The 22,345-nt window shown below is 41.0% G+C and overlaps 1 protein-coding gene across 1 annotated transcript in view; it reads right to left on the reverse strand.

The window, feature by feature from the left end:
• TBX15 (T-box transcription factor 15) overlaps positions 1 to 22,345 on the reverse strand; it is a 74,727-nt gene that overhangs the window by 52,056 nt on the left and 326 nt on the right. The gene's annotated exons all lie outside the window — the stretch shown is intronic.

The following is a 22,345-nucleotide window of genomic DNA, read 5'->3' on the forward strand; positions in this document are numbered from 1 at the left end:
AACAGGGATCACCTTGCCCACGCCATGAACCTCTCGAATGCGTGCAGGTCAGTTACCTTCAGAAGTAATAGAAACTGACCCCAGTGGAACAAAGGTACTAAGAAAAGTCTACGTATTCCACTGTGCAGAGCAGGACCACTGGGAAGGCTCGGGAGTCTGCTCAACCCAGATAAGGCCTGGGGCTCGAATTACCCTACTAGGGGGCATAAGGCATTCAAGACAAGAAGTCATCTGTGAGTACGAGCAATTTTTATTCTCTTCTATTATACACCTCTACTGTTCCGGCAAAGTACACTTCTACATTGGGCAGGGTCCCTCTGGCAACTGCTCTCTCTACTGCAAAGCACCTTCTTACTACAAGCACCTGGTCTCTACCTTCTTACTACAAGCACCTGGTCTCTACCTTCTTACTACAAGCACCTGGTCTCTACCTTCTTACTACAAGCACCTGGTCTCTACCTTCTTACTACAAGCACCTGGTCTCTACCTTCTTACTACAAGCACCTGGTCTCTACCTTCTTACTACAAGCACCTGGTCTCTACCTTCTTACTACAAGCACCTGGTCTCTACCTTCTTACTACAAGCACCTGGTCTCTACCTTAGCTGTACGCACCTGAGTTATTACCAGGTTGTAACTACTGTATTGCACTGTATTGTTGCCACCAGTATCCTCTATTTTTCGGAAGCACCAGACTCTGGTTTGTATCTTCCGCACCGGCACACACATCCATACACTTGGGTTAATTCGCTTTTAAATGCTGGTGAGGCGCCAAACTGTCCAGGATGGGTCCTATACCACTCTAGACCCACTCAGCTACCACACCACCGTACCAGCTGACCCGGTGGGAGTGTATCCCAAAACCAACAGTCCCTGCGCCTCACCGCATCTGAGTGGTGGGAGGGGAAGCAGGACTCACAGGCTCTCTCTATGGGTGGTGGAAGAAGCAGGACTCACAGGCTCTCTCTATGAGTGGTGGAAGAAGCAGGACTCACAGGCTCTCTCTATGGGTGGTGGAAGAAGCAGGACTCACAGGCTCTCTCTATGGGTGGTGGAAGAAGCAGGACTCACAGGCTCTCTCTATGGGTGGTGGAAGAAGCAGGACTCACAGGCTCTCTCTATGAGTGGTGGAAGGGGAAGCGGTGTAGCAGGCCAGATTAGCCCCCGTCTAGATTATACCCGGGTATAAAATGGCCTAGCCCAAACTATACCCCTCCAGGCCAGAATATAGCCGGGGTATAAAGGAACCCATTTCGCTCCTAAAGGGACTCGGGTCGCGACAAGAGCTACTTGGGTCCCTTTAAGATTGACTTGCGGCCTTTTAAAGGCGACATGGGTCCCTTTAAGAGCAATCTGGGTACTTATAATGGTAAAGGTCATTGCTCGGTTACCATGACAATCTTAACAAAATTGTTAAGGACCTTCCATATATTACATCTTTTATTGGCCAATAGTGGACATGTGACTGTGGATGGTGTGATACATTTCCTGACAAGACCTTAGAGTTCTTATTGGCTGCTATATCTCAGCTATTTGCATATGTGCTGTGATTGGCTGTTAGCGGTTAGAGTGTGGCCATTATTTGCAATGGGCCATTATTTTCTATGGGAAATTTGGGGTCTTTAAACGTAAATTTCTTAAAAATGAGAAATCTGATCGAAACGAAAAATAGATAGCACACCTGTCACCGCTGAGGGCTTCGAAACGCAGTTTGAACGGAGTCTGTGCGCAATGCGGTTCGGGCTGTATTATGCGCAGAAAAATGGCTGGAAGAAGAAGAAACAGAAAAAGAAGAAGAAACGGAAGAAGAAGAAGAATACGGATCACAATATAGGGATTTTCAAGCACTATAATTAAGTAATTCTTGTGTCTATCACTCAATGCTATCGATTTCATGGGGGTATAAAATGGCCTGAGGGGGTATGAATTGGCCTAGGCTAAAATATACCCCGGGGTATAATCTAGCCTACGCCATTTCAACCCCAGGTATAGTCTGGGCTGGGGGTCTACTCTGGCCTGTTACAGCGGGACTCACAGGCTCTCTCTCTGAGGGGTTGGGGAAGCGGGACTCACAGGCTCTCTCTCTGAGGGGTTGGGGAAGCGGGACTCACAGGCTCTCTCTCTGAGGGGTTGGGGAAGCGGGACTCACAGGCTCTCTCTCTGAGGGGTTGGGGAAGCGGGACTCACAGGCTCTCTCTCTGAGGGGTTGGGGAAGCGGGACTCACAGGCTCTCTCTATGAGGGGTTGGGGAAGCGGGACTCACAGGCTCTCTCTATGAGGGGTTGGGGAAGCGGGACTCACAGGCTCTCTCTATGAGGGGTTGGGGAAGCGGGACTCACAGGCTCTCTCTATGAGGGGTTGGGGAAGCGGGACTCACAGGCTCTCTCTATGAGGGGTTGGGGAAGCGGGACTCACAGGCTCTCTCTATGAGGGGTTGGGGAAGCGGGACTCACAGGCTCTCTCTATGAGGGATTGGGGAAGCGGGACTCACAGGCTCTCTCTATGAGGGGTTGGGGAAGCGGGACTCACAGGCTCTCTCTATGAGGGGTTGGGGAAGCGGGACTCACAGGCTCTCTCTATGAGGGGTTGGGGAAGCGGGACTCACAGGCTCTCTCTATGAGGGGTTGGGGAAGCGGGACTCACAGGCTCTCTCTATGAGGGGTTGGGGAAGCGGGACTCACAGGCTCTCTCTATGAGGGGTTGGGGAAGCGGGACTCACAGGCTCTCTCTATGAGGGGTTGGGGAAGCGGGACTCACAGGCTCTCTCTATGAGGGGTTGGGGAAGCGGGACTCACAGGCTCTCTCTATGAGGGGTTGGGGAAGCGGGACTCACAGGCTCTCTCTATGAGGGGTTGGGGAAGCGGGACTCACAGGCTCTCTATGAGGGGTTGGGGAAGCGGGACTCACAGGCTCTCTCTATGAGGGGTTGGGGAAGCGGGACTCACAGGCTCTCTCTCTGAGGGGTTGGGGAAGCGGGACTCACAGGCTCTCTCTATGAGGGGTTGGGGAAGCGGGACTCACAGGCTCTCTCTATGAGGGGTTGGGGAAGCAGGACTCACAGGCTCTCTCTATGAGGGGTTGGGGAAGCAGGACTCACAGGCTCTCTCTATGAGGGGTTGGGGAAGCAGGACTCACAGGCTCTCTCTATGAGGGGTTGGGGAAGCAGGACTCACAGGCTCTCTCTATGAGGGGTTGGGGAAGCAGGACTCACAGGCTCTCTATGAGCGGTTGGGGAAGCAGGACTCACAGGCTCTCTCTATGAGGGGTGGGGGAAGCAGGACTCACAGGCTCTCTCTATGAGTGGTGGGGGAAGCAGGACTCACAGGCTCTCTCTATGAGGGGTTGGGGAAGCAGGACTCACAGGCTCTCTCTATGAGGGGTTGGGGAAGCAGGACTCACAGGCTCTCTCTATGAGGGGTTGGGGAAGCAGGACTCACAGGCTCTCTCTATGAGGGGTTGGGGAAGCAGGACTCACAGGCTCTCTCTATGAGGGGTTGGGGAAGCAGGACTCACAGGCTCTCTCTATGAGGGGTTGGGGAAGCAGGACTCACAGGCTCTCTCTATGAGGGGTTGGGGAAGCAGGACTCACAGGCTCTCTCTATGAGGGGTTGGGGAAGCAGGACTCACAGGCTCTCTCTATGAGGGGTTGGGGAAGCAGGACTCACAGGCTCTCTCTATGAGTGGTGGGGGAAGCAGGACTCACAGGCTCTCTCTATGAGGGGTTGGGGAAGCAGGACTCACAGGCTCTCTCTATGAGGGGTTGGGGAAGCAGGACTCACAGGCTCTCTCTATGAGTGGTGGGGGAAGCAGGTCTCACAGGCTCTGTATGACTGGTGGGGGAAGCAGGTGTCACAGGCTCTGTATGACTGGTGGGGGAAGCAGGTCTCACAGGCTCTGTATGACTGGTGGGGGAAGCAGGACTCACAGGCTCTCTCTATGAGGGGTTGGGGAAGCAGGACTCACAGGCTCTCTCTATGAGGGGTTGGGGAAGCAGGACTCACAGGCTCTCTCTATGAGTGGTGGAAGGGGAAGCGGTGTAGCAGGCCAGATTAGCCCCCGTCTAGATTATACCCGGGTATAAAATGGCCTAGCCCAAACTATACCCCTCCAGGCCAGAATATAGCCGGGGTATAAAGGAACCCATTTCGCTCCTAAAGGGACTCGGGTCGCGACAAGAGCTACTTGGGTCCCTTTAAGATTGACTTGCGGCCTTTTAAAGGCGACATGGGTCCCTTTAAGAGCAATCTGGGTACTTATAATGGTAAAGGTCATTGCTCGGTTACCATGACAATCTTAACAAAATTGTTAAGGACCTTCCATATATTACATCTTTTATTGGCCAATAGTGGACATGTGACTGTGGATGGTGTGATACATTTCCTGACAAGACCTTAGAGTTCTTATTGGCTGCTATATCTCAGCTATTTGCATATGTGCTGTGATTGGCTGTTAGCGGTTAGAGTGTGGCCATTATTTGCAATGGGCCATTATTTTCTATGGGAAATTTGGGGTCTTTAAACGTAAATTTCTTAAAAATGAGAAATCTGATCGAAACGAAAAATAGATAGCACACCTGTCACCGCTGAGGGCTTCGAAACGCAGTTTGAACGGAGTCTGTGCGCAATGCGGTTCGGGCTGTATTATGCGCAGAAAAATGGCTGGAAGAAGAAGAAACAGAAAAAGAAGAAGAAACGGAAGAAGAAGAAGAATACGGATCACAATATAGGGATTTTCAAGCACTATAATTAAGTAATTCTTGTGTCTATCACTCAATGCTATCGATTTCATGGGGGTATAAAATGGCCTGAGGGGGTATGAATTGGCCTAGGCTAAAATATACCCCGGGGTATAATCTAGCCTACGCCATTTCAACCCCAGGTATAGTCTGGGCTGGGGGTCTACTCTGGCCTGTTACAGCGGGACTCACAGGCTCTCTCTCTGAGGGGTTGGGGAAGCGGGACTCACAGGCTCTCTCTCTGAGGGGTTGGGGAAGCGGGACTCACAGGCTCTCTCTCTGAGGGGTTGGGGAAGCGGGACTCACAGGCTCTCTCTCTGAGGGGTTGGGGAAGCGGGACTCACAGGCTCTCTCTATGAGTGGTGGGGGAAGCAGGACTCACAGGCTCTCTCTATGAGGGGTTGGGGAAGCAGGACTCACAGGCTCTCTCTATGAGGGGTTGGGGAAGCAGGACTCACAGGCTCTCTCTATGAGGGGTTGGGGAAGCAGGACTCACAGGCTCTCTCTATGAGGGGTTGGGGAAGCAGGACTCACAGGCTCTCTCTATGAGGGGTTGGGGAAGCAGGACTCACAGGCTCTCTCTATGAGGGGTTGGGGAAGCAGGACTCACAGGCTCTCTCTATGAGGGGTTGGGGAAGCAGGACTCACAGGCTCTCTCTATGAGGGGTTGGGGAAGCAGGACTCACAGGCTCTCTCTATGAGGGGTTGGGGAAGCAGGACTCACAGGCTCTCTCTATGAGGGGTTGGGGAAGCAGGACTCACAGGCTCTCTCTATGAGGGGTTGGGGAAGCAGGACTCACAGGCTCTCTCTATGAGTGGTGGGGGAAGCAGGACTCACAGGCTCTCTCTATGAGGGGTTGGGGAAGCAGGACTCACAGGCTCTCTCTATGAGGGGTTGGGGAAGCAGGACTCACAGGCTCTCTCTATGAGTGGTGGGGGAAGCAGGTCTCACAGGCTCTGTATGACTGGTGGGGGAAGCAGGTGTCACAGGCTCTGTATGACTGGTGGGGGAAGCAGGTCTCACAGGCTCTGTATGACTGGTGGGGGAAGCAGGACTCACAGGCTCTGTATGACTGGTGGGGGAAGCAAGTCTCACAGGCTCCCTATGAGGGGTGGAGGAAGCAGGTCTCACTGGTTTTCTCTATGAGTGGTGGGGGAAGCACGACTCACAGGCTCTCTATGAGGGGGGGAGGAAGCAGGTCTCACAAGCTCTCTATGAGGGGTGGGGGAATCAGGTCTCACAGGCTCTCTATGAGTGGTGGGGGAAGCAGGACTCACAGGCTCTCTCTATGAGGGGTGGGGGAAGCAGGACTCACAGGCTCTCTATGAGGGGTGGGGAAGCAAGACTCACAGGTTCTCTATGGGTGGTGTAGGAAGCAGGACTCACAGGCTCTCTATGAGTGGTGGGGGAAGCAGGTCTCACAGCCTCTCTATATGAGGGGTGGGGGAAGCAGGACTCACAGGCTCTCTATATGAGTGGTGGGGGAAGCAGGACTCACAGGCTCTCTATATGAGGGGTGGGGGAAGCAGGACTCACAGGCTCTCTATGAGGGGTGGGAAAAGCAGGACTCACAGGCTCTCTATGAGGGGTGGGGGAAGCAGGACTCACAGGCTCTCTATGAGGGGTGGGGGAAGCAGGACTCACAGGCTCTCTATGAGGGGTGGGGGAAGCAGGACTCACAGGCTCTCTATGAGGGGTGGGGGAAGCAGGACTCACAGGCTCTCTATGAGGGGTGGGGGAAGCAGGACTCACAGGCTCTCTATGAGGGGTGGGGGAAGCAGGACTCACAGGCTCTCTATGAGGGGTGGGGGAAGCAGGACTCACAGGCTCTCTATGAGGGGTGGGGGAAGCAGGACTCACAGGATCTCTATGAGGGGTGGGGGAAGCAGGACTCACAGGCTCTCTATGAGGGGTGGGGGAAGCAGGACTCACAGGCTCTCTATGAGGGGTGGGGGAAGCAGGTCTCACAGGCTCTCTATGAGGGGTGGGGGAAGCAGGTCTCACAGGCTTCTCTATTCTGACTGGATCTTCATCATAAAAATCAATGAAATAAAACCTTTCGAGCTGAGATGTTTGTGGATATTCTTCATTATGTTACACATCAATGTTCCCATGGTTACATACTATCGATGTTCCCATGGTTACAGACTACAGACAATTCTTAGGTGTAGTCTGATTATATTACTAAGCAGCTTTACATCACGAGACCTAGAGGAGGGGCGGGGATCTAACAAATACCCCATAATCCAGTGCGAGATCAGCATCACACACGAGTAGGCTTAGATACACAGTATCACACACGAGTAGGCTTAGATACACAGCATCACACACGAGTAGGCTTAGATACACAGCATCACACACGAGTAGGCTTAGATACACAGCATCACACACGAGTAGGCTTAGATACACAGCATCACACACGAGTAGGCTTTGATACACAGCAGAATGTGTTCTCTGATCTCTATTCCTATGATTTACAGTTCATCTTCGGTGCAGATTTGGGGGGTGGATCTATCTCCAGGGACCAATCACACATCAGCTTTCACTTTGCGGCAGTCACATGAGACAATGTGGTATACACTATTACCATCACAGGACTGGGACGTATTAAGGGACACACCCACTTAGCAGGTATTAAGGGACACACCCATGACACACCCACTTGGCAGGTATTAAGGGACACACCAATGGCACCCACTTGGCAAATATTAAGGGACACATCCATGACACACCCACTTGGCAGGTATTAAGGGACACGCCCAGTTGGCAGGTATTAAGGGACACACCAATTTGGCAGGTATTACCAGACACACCTATGGCACACCCACTTGGCAGGTATTAAAGGACACACCCTTAACACACCCACTTGGCAGGTATTAAGAGACACACACATGGCACAACCACTGCACAAACACATTAGTAATTCAGCCTCAATGTCCACAGTAACCCCAGTGCCCTCAGCAACTCTAAGTGAACTGCAGCTGCCTCTATTATTCCCTAGAGATCAGCAGTGACATCACTTAGAATAGAGCCTATCCATCACTAGAGATCAGCGGTGACATCACTGAGAATACAGCCTATCCATCACTAGAGATCAGTGACATCACTCAGAATACAGCCTATCCATCACTAGAGATTAGTGACATCACTGAGAATACAGCCTATCCATCACTAGAGATCAGTGACATCACTGAGAATACAGCCTATCCTTCACTAGAGATCAGCGGTGACATCACTGAGAATACAGCCTATCCATCACTAGAGATCAGCGGTGACATCACTGAGAATACAGCCTATCCATCACCAGAGATCAGCAGTGACATCACTGAGAATACAGCCTATCCATCACTAGAGATCAGTGACATCACTGAGAATACAGCCTATCCATCACTAGAGATCAGTGACATCACTGAGAATACAGCCTATCCATCACTAGAGATCAGTGACATCACTGAGAATACAGCCTATCCGTCACTAGAGATCAGTGACATCACTGAGAATACAGCCTATCCATCACTAGAGATCAGAGGTGACATCACTGAGAATACAGCCTATCCATCACTAGAGATCAGCGGTGACATCACTGAGAATACAGCCTATCCATCACTAGAGATCAGCGGTGACATCACTGAGAATACAGCCTATCCATCACTAGAGATCAGTGACATCACTGAGAATACAGCCTATCCATCACTAGAGATCAGCAGTGACATCACTGAGAATACAGCCTATCCATCACTAGAGATCAGCGGTGACATCACTGAGAATACAGAGGGATGACACAGAGCCCCGCCTGCACGGGGGACGACATTATATTATATTATTGTTGCAGCATTGTTGCATTGTTGCAGTGCTGACTACTACACCATATATACCAGCTCAGGCACATATAAAGACTACGATCACACTATGTAAAAGAAAAGGCGTCCATTATTACCAAATTATAAAGGACAAACATATACATCCTCCATATACTCTCCTACACCTGCAATATACACACATATATACTATATACATCCTCCATATACTCTCCTACACCTGCAATATACACACATATATACTATATACATCCTCCATATACTCTCCTACACCTGCAATATACAGACATATATACTATATATATCCTCCATATACTCTCCTACACCTGCAATATACAGACATATATACTATATATATCCTCCATATACTCTCCTACACCTGCAATATACACACATATATACTATATACATCCTCCATATACTCTCCTACACCTGCAATATACACACACATATACTATATACATCCTCCATATACTCTCCTACGTCTGCAATATACACACATATATACTATATACATCCTCCATATACTCTCCTACACCTGCAATATACACACATATATACTATATACATCCTCCATATACTGTCCTACACCTGCAATATACACACATATATACTATATACATCCTCCATATACTGTCCTACACCCGCAATATACACATATATATATACACATCCTCCATATTCTCTCCTACACCTGCAATATACACACATATATATACTATATACATCCTCCATATACTCTCCTACACCTGCAATATACACACATATATACTATATACATCCTCCATATACTGTCCTACACCTGCAATATACACATATATATACATCCTCCATATACTCTCCTACACCTGCAATATACACACATATATACTATATATATATATCCTCCATATACTCTCTTACACCCGCAATATACACACATATACTATATACATCCTCCATATACTGTCCTACACCCGCAATATACACATATATATACATCCTCCATATTCTCTCCTACACCTGCAATATACACACATATATACATACTATATACATCCTCCATATACTCTCCTACACCTGCAATATACACATATATATACATCCTCCATATACTCTCCTACACCTGCAATATACACACATATATACTATATATATATATATCCTCCATATACTCTCCTACACCTGCAATATACACACATATATACTATATATATATATATCCTCCATATACTCTCCTACACCTGCAATATACACACACACATATATACATACTATATACATTCTTCATATACACAGGAGAATACAGACAGGCCCATATATACATATACACCCCAGGCAGCAGCAGCAGGGGATCTTTGTCTCCATACTGAGCAGACCTGCTGTAAACTGTGTACTATAGAGTAGAATGGATGAAGCTATACATACACACTGACATTATAACCTCTCTGCATATTATATATCACTGATATTATAACCTCTCTGCATATTATATATATCACTGACATTATAACCTCTCTGCATATTATATATATCACTGACATTATAACCTCTCTGCATATTATATATATCACTGACATTATAACCTCTCTGCATATTATATATATCACTGACATTATAACCTCTCTGCATATTATATATATCACTGACATTATAACCTCTCTGCATATTATATATATCACTGACATTATAACCTCTCTGCATATTATATATATCACTGACATTATAACCTCTCTGCATATTATATATATCACTGACATTATAACCTCTCTGTATATTATATATATCACTGACATTATAACCTCTCTGCATATTATATATATCACTGACATTATAACCTCTCTGCATATTATATATATCACTGACATTATAACCTCTCTGCATATTATATATATCACTGACATTATAACCTCTCTGCATATTATATATATCACTGACATTATAACCTCTCTGCATATTATATATATCACTGACATTATAACCTCTCTGCATATTATATATATCACTGACATTATAACCTCTCTGTATATTATATATATCACTGACATTATAACCTCTCTGCATATTATATATATCACTGACATTATAACCTCTCTGCATATTATATATATCACTGACATTATAACCTCTCTGTATATTATATATATCACTGACATTATAACCTCTCTGTATATTATATATATCACTGACATTATAACCTCTCTGTATATTATATATATCACTGACATTATAACCTCTCTGTATATTATATATATCACTGACATTATAACCTCTCTGTATATTATATATATCACTGACATTATAACCTCTCTGTATATTATATATATCACTGACATTATAACCTCTCTGTATATTATATATATCACTGACATTATAACCTCTCTGTATATTATATATATCACTGACATTATAACCTCTCTGTATATTATATATATCACTGACATTATAACCTCTCTGTATATTATATATATCACTGACATTATAACCTCTCTGTATATTATATATATCACTGACATTATAACCTCTCTGTATATTATATATATCACTGACATTATAACCTCTCTGTATATTATATATATCACTGACATTATAACCTCTCTGTATATTATATATATCACTGACATTATAACCTCTCTGTATATTATATATATCACTGACATTATAACCTCTCTGTATATTATATATATCACTGACATTATAACCTCTCTGTATATTATATATATCACTGACATTATAACCTCTCTGTATATTATATATATCACTGACATTATAACCTCTCTGTATATTATATATATCACTGACATTATAACCTCTCTGTATATTATATATATCACTGACATTATAACCTCTCTGTATATTATATATATCACTGACATTATAACCTCTCTGTATATTATATATATCACTGACATTATAACCTCTGTATATTATATATCACTGACATTATACTATCTGTATATTATATATCACTGACATTATAGCCTCTGTTTAGTATAGATCACTGACACTATAACCTCTCTGTATGTTATATATCACTGAAATTATACTATCTGTATATTACTGTATATATCACTGACATTATAACCTCTCTGTATATTATATATCAGTGTCCTTGTAAACTATAATACTTATTATTGTCATTATAATCGCTCCATATATTAGAAATAGATGGTATAACCTCTCTGTATATTATATATCACTGGCATTATAACCTCTCTGTATATTATATATCACTGACATTATAACCTCTCTGTATATTATATATCACTGACATTATAACCTCTCTGTATATTATATATCACTGACATTATAACCTCTCTGTATATTATATATCACTGACATAATCTCTCTGTATATTATATATAGATGGTATAACCTCTCTGTATATTATATATCACTGACATAATCTCTCTGTATATTATATATAGATGGTATAACCTCTCTGTATATTATATATCACTGACAATATAACCTCTCTGTACATTATGTGTCGCTGACATTATAATCGCTCCTTATATATTATATATAGATGGTATAACCTCTCTGTATATTATATATCACTGGCATTATAATCGCTCCTTATATATTATATATAGATGGTATAACCTCTCTGTTTATTATATATAGATGGTATAACCTCTCTGTATATTATATATCACTGACAATATAACCTCTCTGTATATTATATATAGATGGTATAACCTCTCTGTATATTATATATCACTGACATTATAACCTCTCTGTATATTATATATCACTGGCATTATAATCGCTCCTTATATATTATATATAGATGGTATAACCTCTCTTTCCGATAGATAATATATATATATATATATATATATATATATATATATATATATATATATATATATATATATATATATATTAGTATGATGGCAGTATTATACTCCACCCAGATAATAAGGAGCGGCTATTATACATCAGGGAGATTATCGATCCGATATCAGCTCTGTGGCTATACAGATGTCTATAGGACTGGTCTGTCTATTTACTATATACTCACTGACTGCCCATTATAGTACATCTTCATTTATCAGGACCGGCGGTGGGAGATTTGTAATATAGATAGGGAGATAGATAGATAGATAGATAGATAGATAGATAGATAGATAGGAGATAGATAGGAGATAGATAGATAGATAGGAGATAGATAGATAGATAGATAGATAGATAGATAGATAGGAGATAGATAGGAGATAGATAGATAGGAGATAGATAGGAGATAGATAGATAGGAGATAGATAGGAGATAGATAGATAGGAGATAGATAGGAGATAGATAGATAGGAGATAGATAGATAGATAGATAGATAGATAGATAGGAGATAGATAGATAGATAGATAGATAGATAGGAGATAGATAGGAGATAGATAGATAGATAGGAGATAGATAGGAGATAGATAGATAGATAGGAGATAGATAGATAGATAGATAGATAGATAGATAGATAGGAGATAGATAGGAGATAGATAGATAGGAGATAGATAGGAGATAGATAGATAGGAGATAGATAGGAGATAGATAGATAGGAGATAGATAGATAGATAGATAGATAGATAGATAGATAGGAGATAGATAGATAGATAGATAGATAGATAGATAGATAGATAGATAGATAGATAGGAGATAGATAGATAGATAGATGGGAGATAGATAGGAGATAGATAGGAGATAGATAGATAGGAGATAGATAGATAGATAGATAGATAGATAGATAGATAGATAGGAGATAGATAGATAGATAGATGGGAGATAGATAGGAGATAGATAGGAGATAGATAGGAGATAGATAGGAGATAGATAGATAGATAGATAGGAGATAGATAGGAGATATAGATAGATAGATAGATAGATAGATAGGAGATAGATAGATAGATAGATAGATAGATAGATAGATAGGAGATAGATAGGAGATAGATAGATAGGAGATAGATAGGAGATAGATAGATAGATAGGAGATAGATAGATAGGAGATAGATAGGAGATAGATAGATAGATAGGAGATAGATAGGAGATAGATAGATAGATAGGAGATAGATAGGAGATAGATAGGAGATAGATAGATAGATAGGAGATAGATAGATAGATAGATAGGAGATAGATAGATAGATAGGAGATAGATAGATAGATAGATAGGAGATAGATAGGAGATATAGATAGATAGATAGGAGATAGATAGATAGATAGATAGATAGATAGATAGATAGATAGATAGGAGATAGATAGATAGATAGATAGATGGGAGATATAGATAGATAGATAGATAGATAGATAGATAGATAGATAGATAGATAGATAGATAGATAGATAGATAGATAGATAGATAGATAGGAGATAGATAGGAGATAGATAGATAGATAGGAGATAGATAGATAGACAGGAGATAGATAGATAGATAGATAGGAGATAGATAGGAGATATAGATATATAGATAGATAGATAGATAGATAGATAGATAGATAGATAGATAGGAGATAGATAGGAGATAGATAGGAGATAGATAGGAGATAGATAGGAGATAGATAGGAGATATAGATAGATAGATAGATAGATAGATAGGAGATAGATAGATAGATGGGAGATAGATAGGAGATAGATAGATAGATAGATAGATAGATAGATAGATAGATAGATAGGAGATAGATAGATAGATAGGAGATATAGATAGATAGGAGATAGATGATAGATAGATAGATAGATAGGAGATAGATAGATAGATAGATAGATAGGAGATAGATAGATAGGAGATAGATAGATAGATAGATAGATAGATAGATAGGAGATAGATAGATAGATAGATAATAGGAGATAGATAAGTCACTACATAGGGCTATATATGCGCCTCTCATACCACCCGATATACATCCCAATATACTGCCCGATACACATCCCAATATACTGCCCGATACACATCCCAATATACTGCCCGATACACATCCCCAATATACTGCCCGATACACATCCCCAATATACTGCCCGATACACATCCCCAATATACTGCCCGATACACATCCCCAATATACTGCCCGATACACATCCCAATATACTGCCCGATACACATCCCCAATATACTGCCCGATACACATCCCCAATATACTGCCCGATACACATCCCCAATATACTGCCCGATACACATCCCCAATATACTGCCCGATACACATCCCCAATATACTGCCCGATACACATCCCCAATATACTGCCCGATACACATCCCAATATACTGCCCGATACACATCCCCAATATACTGCCCGATACACATCCCAATATACTGCCCGATACACATCCCAATATACTGCCCGATATACATCCCAATATACTGCCCGATACACATCCCCAATATACTGCCCGATACACATCCCCAATATACTGCCCGATACACATCCCAATATACATCCCAATATACTGCCCGATATACATCCCAATATACTGCCCGATACACATCCCAATATACTGCCCGATACACATCCCCAATATACTGCCCGATATACATCCCCAATATACTGCCCGATACACATCCCCAATATACTGCCCGATACACATCCCAATATACCACCCGATACACATCCCCAATATACTGCCCGATACACATCCCGATATACTGCCCGATACACATCCCAATATACTGCCCGATACACATCCCCAATATACTGCCCGATATATTATACTATATTATAATATATGCCATGTATTATACCCTGTATACCATTATATGCCATGTATTATACCCTGTATACTATTATGTATATCTGTATATGTGTTATATGGTATGTCCTGTACATAATATATGTATTATAGCTGATGTATGCTGTGTGTCCTGTATACTGTTATATATATATATTATACGTCTATCCCATGTGCTGTGTCCTGTATACTGTTATATATATTATATTATACGTCTATCCCATGTGCTATGTCCTGTATACTGTTATATATATATTATACGTCTATCCCATGTGCTGTGTCCTGTATACTGTTATATATATTATACGTCTATCCCATGTGCTATGTCCTGTATACTGTTATATATATATATTATACGTCTATCCCATGTGCTATGTCCTGTATACTGTTATATATATATATTATACGTCTATCCCATGTGCTGTGTCCTGTATACTGTTATATATATATATTATACATCTATCCCATGTGCTGTGTCCTGTATACTGTTATATATATATATTATACGTCTATCCCATGTGCTATGTCCTGTATACTGTTATATATATATATTATACATCTATCCCATGTGCTGTGTCCTGTATACTGTTATATATATATATATTATACGTCTATCCCATGTGCTGTGTCCTGTATACTGTTATATATATATATTATACGTCTATCCCATGTGCTATGTCCTGTATACTGTTATATATATATATTATACGTCTATCCCATGTGCTATGTCCTGTATACTGTTATATATATATATTATACGTCTATCCCATGTGCTGTATACTGTTATATATATATATTATACGTCTATCCCATGTGCTGTGTCCTGTATACTGTTATATATATATATTATACGTCTATCCCATGTGCTATGTCCTGTATACTGTTATATATATATTATACGTCTATCCCATGTGCTGTGTCCTGTATACTGTTATATATATATATTATACGTCTATACCATGTGCTGTATACTGTTATATATATATTATACGTCTATCCCATGTGCTGTGTCCTGTATACTGTTATATATATATTATACATCTATCCCATGTGCTGTGTCCTGTATACTGTTATATATATATTATATTATACGTCTATCCCATGTGCTATGTCCTGTATACTGTTATATATATATATATTATACGTCTATCCCATGTGCTGTATCCTGTATACTGTTATATATATATATATTATACGTCTATACCATGTGCTGTATACTGTTATATATATATTATACGTCTATCCCATGTGCTGTGTCCTGTATACTGTTATATATATATATTATACGTCTATCCCATGTGCTGTGTCCTGTATACTGTTATATATATTATACGTCTATCCCATGTGCTGTGTCCTGTATACTGTTATATATATATATATATTATACATCTATCCCATGTGCTGTGTCCTGTATACTGTTATATATATATATATTATACGTCTATCCCATGTGCTGTGTCCTGTATACTGTTATATATATATATATTATACGTCTATCCCATGTGCTATGTCCTGTATACTGTTATATATATATATTATACGTCTATCCCATGTGCTGTGTCCTGTATACTGTTATTTATATATTATACGTCTATCCCATGTGCTGTATACTGTTATATATATATATATTATACGTCTATCCCATGTGCTGTATACTGTTATATATATATATATTATACGTCTATCCCATGTGCTGTGTCCTGTATACTGTTATATATATATTATACGTCTATCCCATGTGCTGTATACTGTTATATATATATATATTATACGTCTATCCCATGTGCTGTGTCCTGTATACTGTTATATATATATTATACGTCTATCCCATGTGCTGTGTCCTGTATACTGTTATATATATATTATACATCTATCCCATGTGCTGTGTCCTGTATACTGTTATATATATATATATATATTATACGTCTATCCCATGTGCTGTGTCCTGTATACTGTTATATATATATATATATTATACGTCTATCCCATGTGCTGTATACTGTTATATATATATATTATACGTCTATCCCATGTGCTATGTCCTGTATACTGTTATATATATATATTATACGTCTATCCCATGTGCTGTGTCCTGTATACTGTTATATATATATTATACATCTATCCCATGTGCTGTGTCCTGTATACTGTTATATATATATATATTATACGTCTATCCCATGTGCTGGTATATGAGGACTATATATACATATACACATCCCGGATCCGGGGGCTGCGATCACTATACACGGTTCTCCTATAGAACATGGCGGCCCGTATATAATAGTGATCTATAATACCGATCACCCACATATAATAATATACACCGATCACCCACATATAATAATATACACCGATCACCCATATATAATATACACCGATCACCCATATATAATATACACCGATCACTTATATATAATATACACCGATCACTTATATATAACGATATCATACCGATCACTTATATATAACGATATCATACCGATCACTTATATATAACGATATCATACCGATCACATATATAATGATATAAGACAGAGTAGCCAATGTATAATAACATACCGATCACCCATATATAATAATATACACCGATCACTCATATATAATGAGTCCTCAGATATATAATGATAGAATACCAGTCACATATAGATATATAATAATACCCGGCAGTCACATATAATATAGTGCAGTCCCATATAATACCATTATATACATATATACTATAATATAGTGCAGTCCCATATAATACCATTATATACATATATACTATAATATAGTGCAGTCCCATATAATACCATTATATACATATATACTATAATATAGTGCAGTCACATAAAACAATGAAATCCCAGACAGGTATAACAATATAATACCATGTAATCGCACATAACAATATAAAACCAAACAATCCCATATGATACAGCATAGCAATATCACCCCAGGCATATAGGCGCCACATATTCTTCTATGACCAGTATACTGCCATACGCCGACATATAATACTGCCATATCATGCTATAATAATGCTGCCATATCATGCTATAATAATACTGCCATATCATGCTATAATAATGCTGCCATATCATGCTATAATAATACTGCCATATCATGCTATAATAATGCTGCCATATCATGCTATAATAATGCTGCCATAGAGGAGCGTAATACCCGGCAGTCACATATAGATATATAATAATACAGGGCAGTCACATAGAGATAATAATAATACAGGGCAGTCACATAGAGATATATAATAACACCCGGCAGTCACATAGAGATATATAATAACACCCGGCAGTCACATAGAGATATATAATAACACCCGGCAGTCACATATAGATATATAATAATACCCGGCAGTCACATATAGATATATAATAATACAGGACAGTCACATATAGATATATATAATAATACAGGGCAGTCACATAGAGATATATAATAACACCCGGCAGTCACATATAGATATATAATAATACCCGGCAGTCACATATAGATATATATAATAATACAGGGCAGTCACATAGAGATATATAATAACACCCGGCAGTCACATATAGATATATAATAATACCCGGCAGTCACATATAGATATATAATAACACCCGGCAGTCACATATAGATATATAATAATACCCGGCAGTCACATATAGATATATAATAATACCCGGCAGTCACATATAGATATATAATAATACCCGGCAGTCACATATAGATATATAATAATACCCGGCAGTCACATAGAGATATAATAATAATACAGGGCAGTCACATATAGATATATAATACAGGGCAGTCACATATAGATATATAATAACACCCGGCAGTCACATATAGATATATAATAACACCCGGCAGTCACATATAGATATATAATAATACAGGGCAGTCACATATAGATATATAATAATACCCGGCAGTCACATATAGATATATAATAATACAGGACAGTCACATATAGATATATAATACAGGGCAGTCACATATAGATATATAATAATACCCGGCAGTCACATATAGATATATAATAATACAGGACAGTCACATATAGATATATAATACAGGGCAGTCACATATAGATATATAATAACACCCGGCAGTCACATATAGATATATAATAACACCCGGCAGTCACATATAGATATATAATAATACAGGGCAGTCACATATAGATATATATAATAATACAGGACAGTCACATATAGATATATAATAACACCCGGCAATCACATAGAGATATATAATAACACCCGGCAGTCACATAGAGATATATAATAACACCCGGCAGTCACATAGAGATATATAATAACACCCGGCAGTCACATATAGATATATAATAATACCCGGCAGTCACATATAGATATATAATAACACCCGGCAGTCACATAGAGATATATAATAACACCCGGCAGTCACATATAGATATATAATACAGGGCAGTCACATATAGATATATAATAACACCCGGCAGTCACATATAGATATATAATAATACCCGGCAGTCACATATAGATATATAATAATACCCGGCAGTCACATATAGATATATAATAATACCCGGCAGTCACATATAGATATATAATAATACCCGGCAGTCACATATAGATATATAATAACACCCGGCAGTCACATATAGATATATAATAATACCCGGCAGTCACATATAGATATATAATAATACAGGACAGTCACATAGAGATATATAATAATACAGGGCAGTCACATAGAGATATATAATAATACAGGGCAGTCACATAGAGATATATAATAACACCCGGCAGTCACATATAGATATATAATAATACAGGACAGTCACATAGAGATATAATAATAATACAGGGCAGTCACATATAGATATATAATAACACCCGGCAGTCACATATCGGGATATATATATTATAGAGATCTCTCTCTCTCTATAATATATATATATATATATATATATATATATATACACATACATATACATACATATACACACACACACACACACACCCCCGGCCACCATATAACAGGCTGTAATAACAGACGCCTATATACAGGGGGTAGTATATATATATACGGCCAGGGGTACATAAGGCAGTGGTATGTATAGGGTATGATTGCAGACGGTAGTTTATAGAGAGTATACAGAGAGAATGAGAGCAGGCAGTAGTATACAGAGGGGTATATATAGAGTATGAGATAGGCAATGGTATATAGAGAGTATAAGAGCAGGCAGTGGTATATAGAGAGTATACAGGGGGATGAGAGCAGGCAGCGATATACAGAGAGTATACAGGGGGATGAGAGCAGGCAGCGATATACAGAGAGTATATAGGGGGTATGAGAGCAGGCAGTGGTATATAGAGAGTATACAGGGGGATGAGAGCAGGCAGTGGTATATAGAGAGTATACAGGGGGATGAGAGCAGGCAGTGGTATATAGAGAGTATACAGGGGGATGAGAGCAGGCAGTGGTATATAGAGAGTATATAGGGGGTATGAGAGCAGGCAGTGGTATATAGAGAGTATACAGGGGGGTGAGAGCAGGCAGTGGTATATAGAGAGTATACAGGGGGGTGAGAGCAGACAGTGGTATATAGAGAGTATACAGGGGGATGAGAGCAGGCAGTGGTATATAGAGAGTATATAGGGGGTATGAGAGCAGGCAGTGGTATAGAGAGAGTATATAGGGGGTATGAGAGCAGGCAGTGGTATATAGAGAGTATATAGAAGGTATGAGAGCAGGCAGTGGTATATAGAGAGTATATAGAAGGTATGAGAGCAGGCAGTGGTATATAGAGAGTATATAGAAGGGATGAGAGCAGGCAGTGGTATATAGAGAGTATACAGGGGGGTGAGAGCAGACAGTGGTATATAGAGAGTATACAGGGGGATGAGAGCAGGCAGTGGTATATAGAGAGTATACAGGGGGGTGAGAGCAGGCAGTGGTATATAGAGAGTATACAGGGGTATGAGAGCAGGCAGTGGTATATAGAGAGTATACAGGGGTATGAGAGCAGGCAGTGGTATATAGAGAGTATACAGGGGGGTGAGAGCAGGCAGCGGTATATAGAGAGTATAAGAGCAGGCAGTGGTATATAGAGAGTATACAGGGGGGTGAGAGCAGGCAGTGGTATAGAGAGAGTATATAGGGGGTATGAGAGCAGGCAGTGGTATAGAGAGAGTATATAGGGGGTATGAGAGCAGGCAGTGGTATAGAGAGAGTATATAGGGGGTATGAGAGCAGGCAGTGGTATATAGAGAGTATATAGAAGGTATGAGAGCAGGCAGTGGTATATAGAGAGTATATAGAAGGGATGAGAGCAGGCAGTGGTATATAGAGAGTATACAGGGGGATGAGAGCAGGCAGCGGTATATAGAGAGTATACAGGGGGATGAGAGCAGGCAGTGGTATATAGAGAGTATACAGGAGGGTGAGAGCAGGCAGTGGTATATAGAGAGTATACAGGGGGATGAGAGCAGGCAGCGGTATATAGAGAGTATACAGGGGGATGAGAGCAGGCAGCGGTATATAGAGAGTATATAGAGAGTATGAGAGCCGGCATTGGTATATAGAGAGTATACAGGGGGGTGAGAGCAGGCAGCGGTATATAGAGAGTATATAGAGAGTATGAGAGCAGGCAGCGGTATATAGAGAGTATACATGGGGGTGAGAGCAGGCAGCGGTATATAGAGAGTATACAGGGGGGTGAGAGCAGGCAGCGGTATATAGAGGGTATATAGAGAGTATGAGAGTAGGCAGCGGTATATAGAGAGTATACAGGGGGGTGAGAGCAGGCAGCGGTATATAGAGAGTATACAGGGGGGTGAGAGCAGGCAGCGGTATATAGAGAGTATACAGGGGGATGAGAGCAGGCAGCGATATACAGAGAGTATATAGGGGGTATGAGAGCAGGCAGCGGTATATAGAGAGTATACAGGGGGGTGAGAGCAGGCAGCGGTATATAGAGAGTATACAGGGGGATGAGAGCAGGCAGCGGTATATAGAGTATACAGGGGGATGAGAGCAGGCAGCGGTATATAGAGAGTATATAGAGAGTATGAGAGCAGGCAGCGGTATATAGAGAGTATGAGAGCAGGCAGCGGTATATAGAGAGTATAT

This window comes from Dendropsophus ebraccatus, chromosome 11 (genome assembly GCF_027789765.1).
Source record: "Dendropsophus ebraccatus isolate aDenEbr1 chromosome 11, aDenEbr1.pat, whole genome shotgun sequence".
Classification (NCBI taxonomy): Eukaryota; Metazoa; Chordata; class Amphibia; order Anura; family Hylidae; genus Dendropsophus; species Dendropsophus ebraccatus.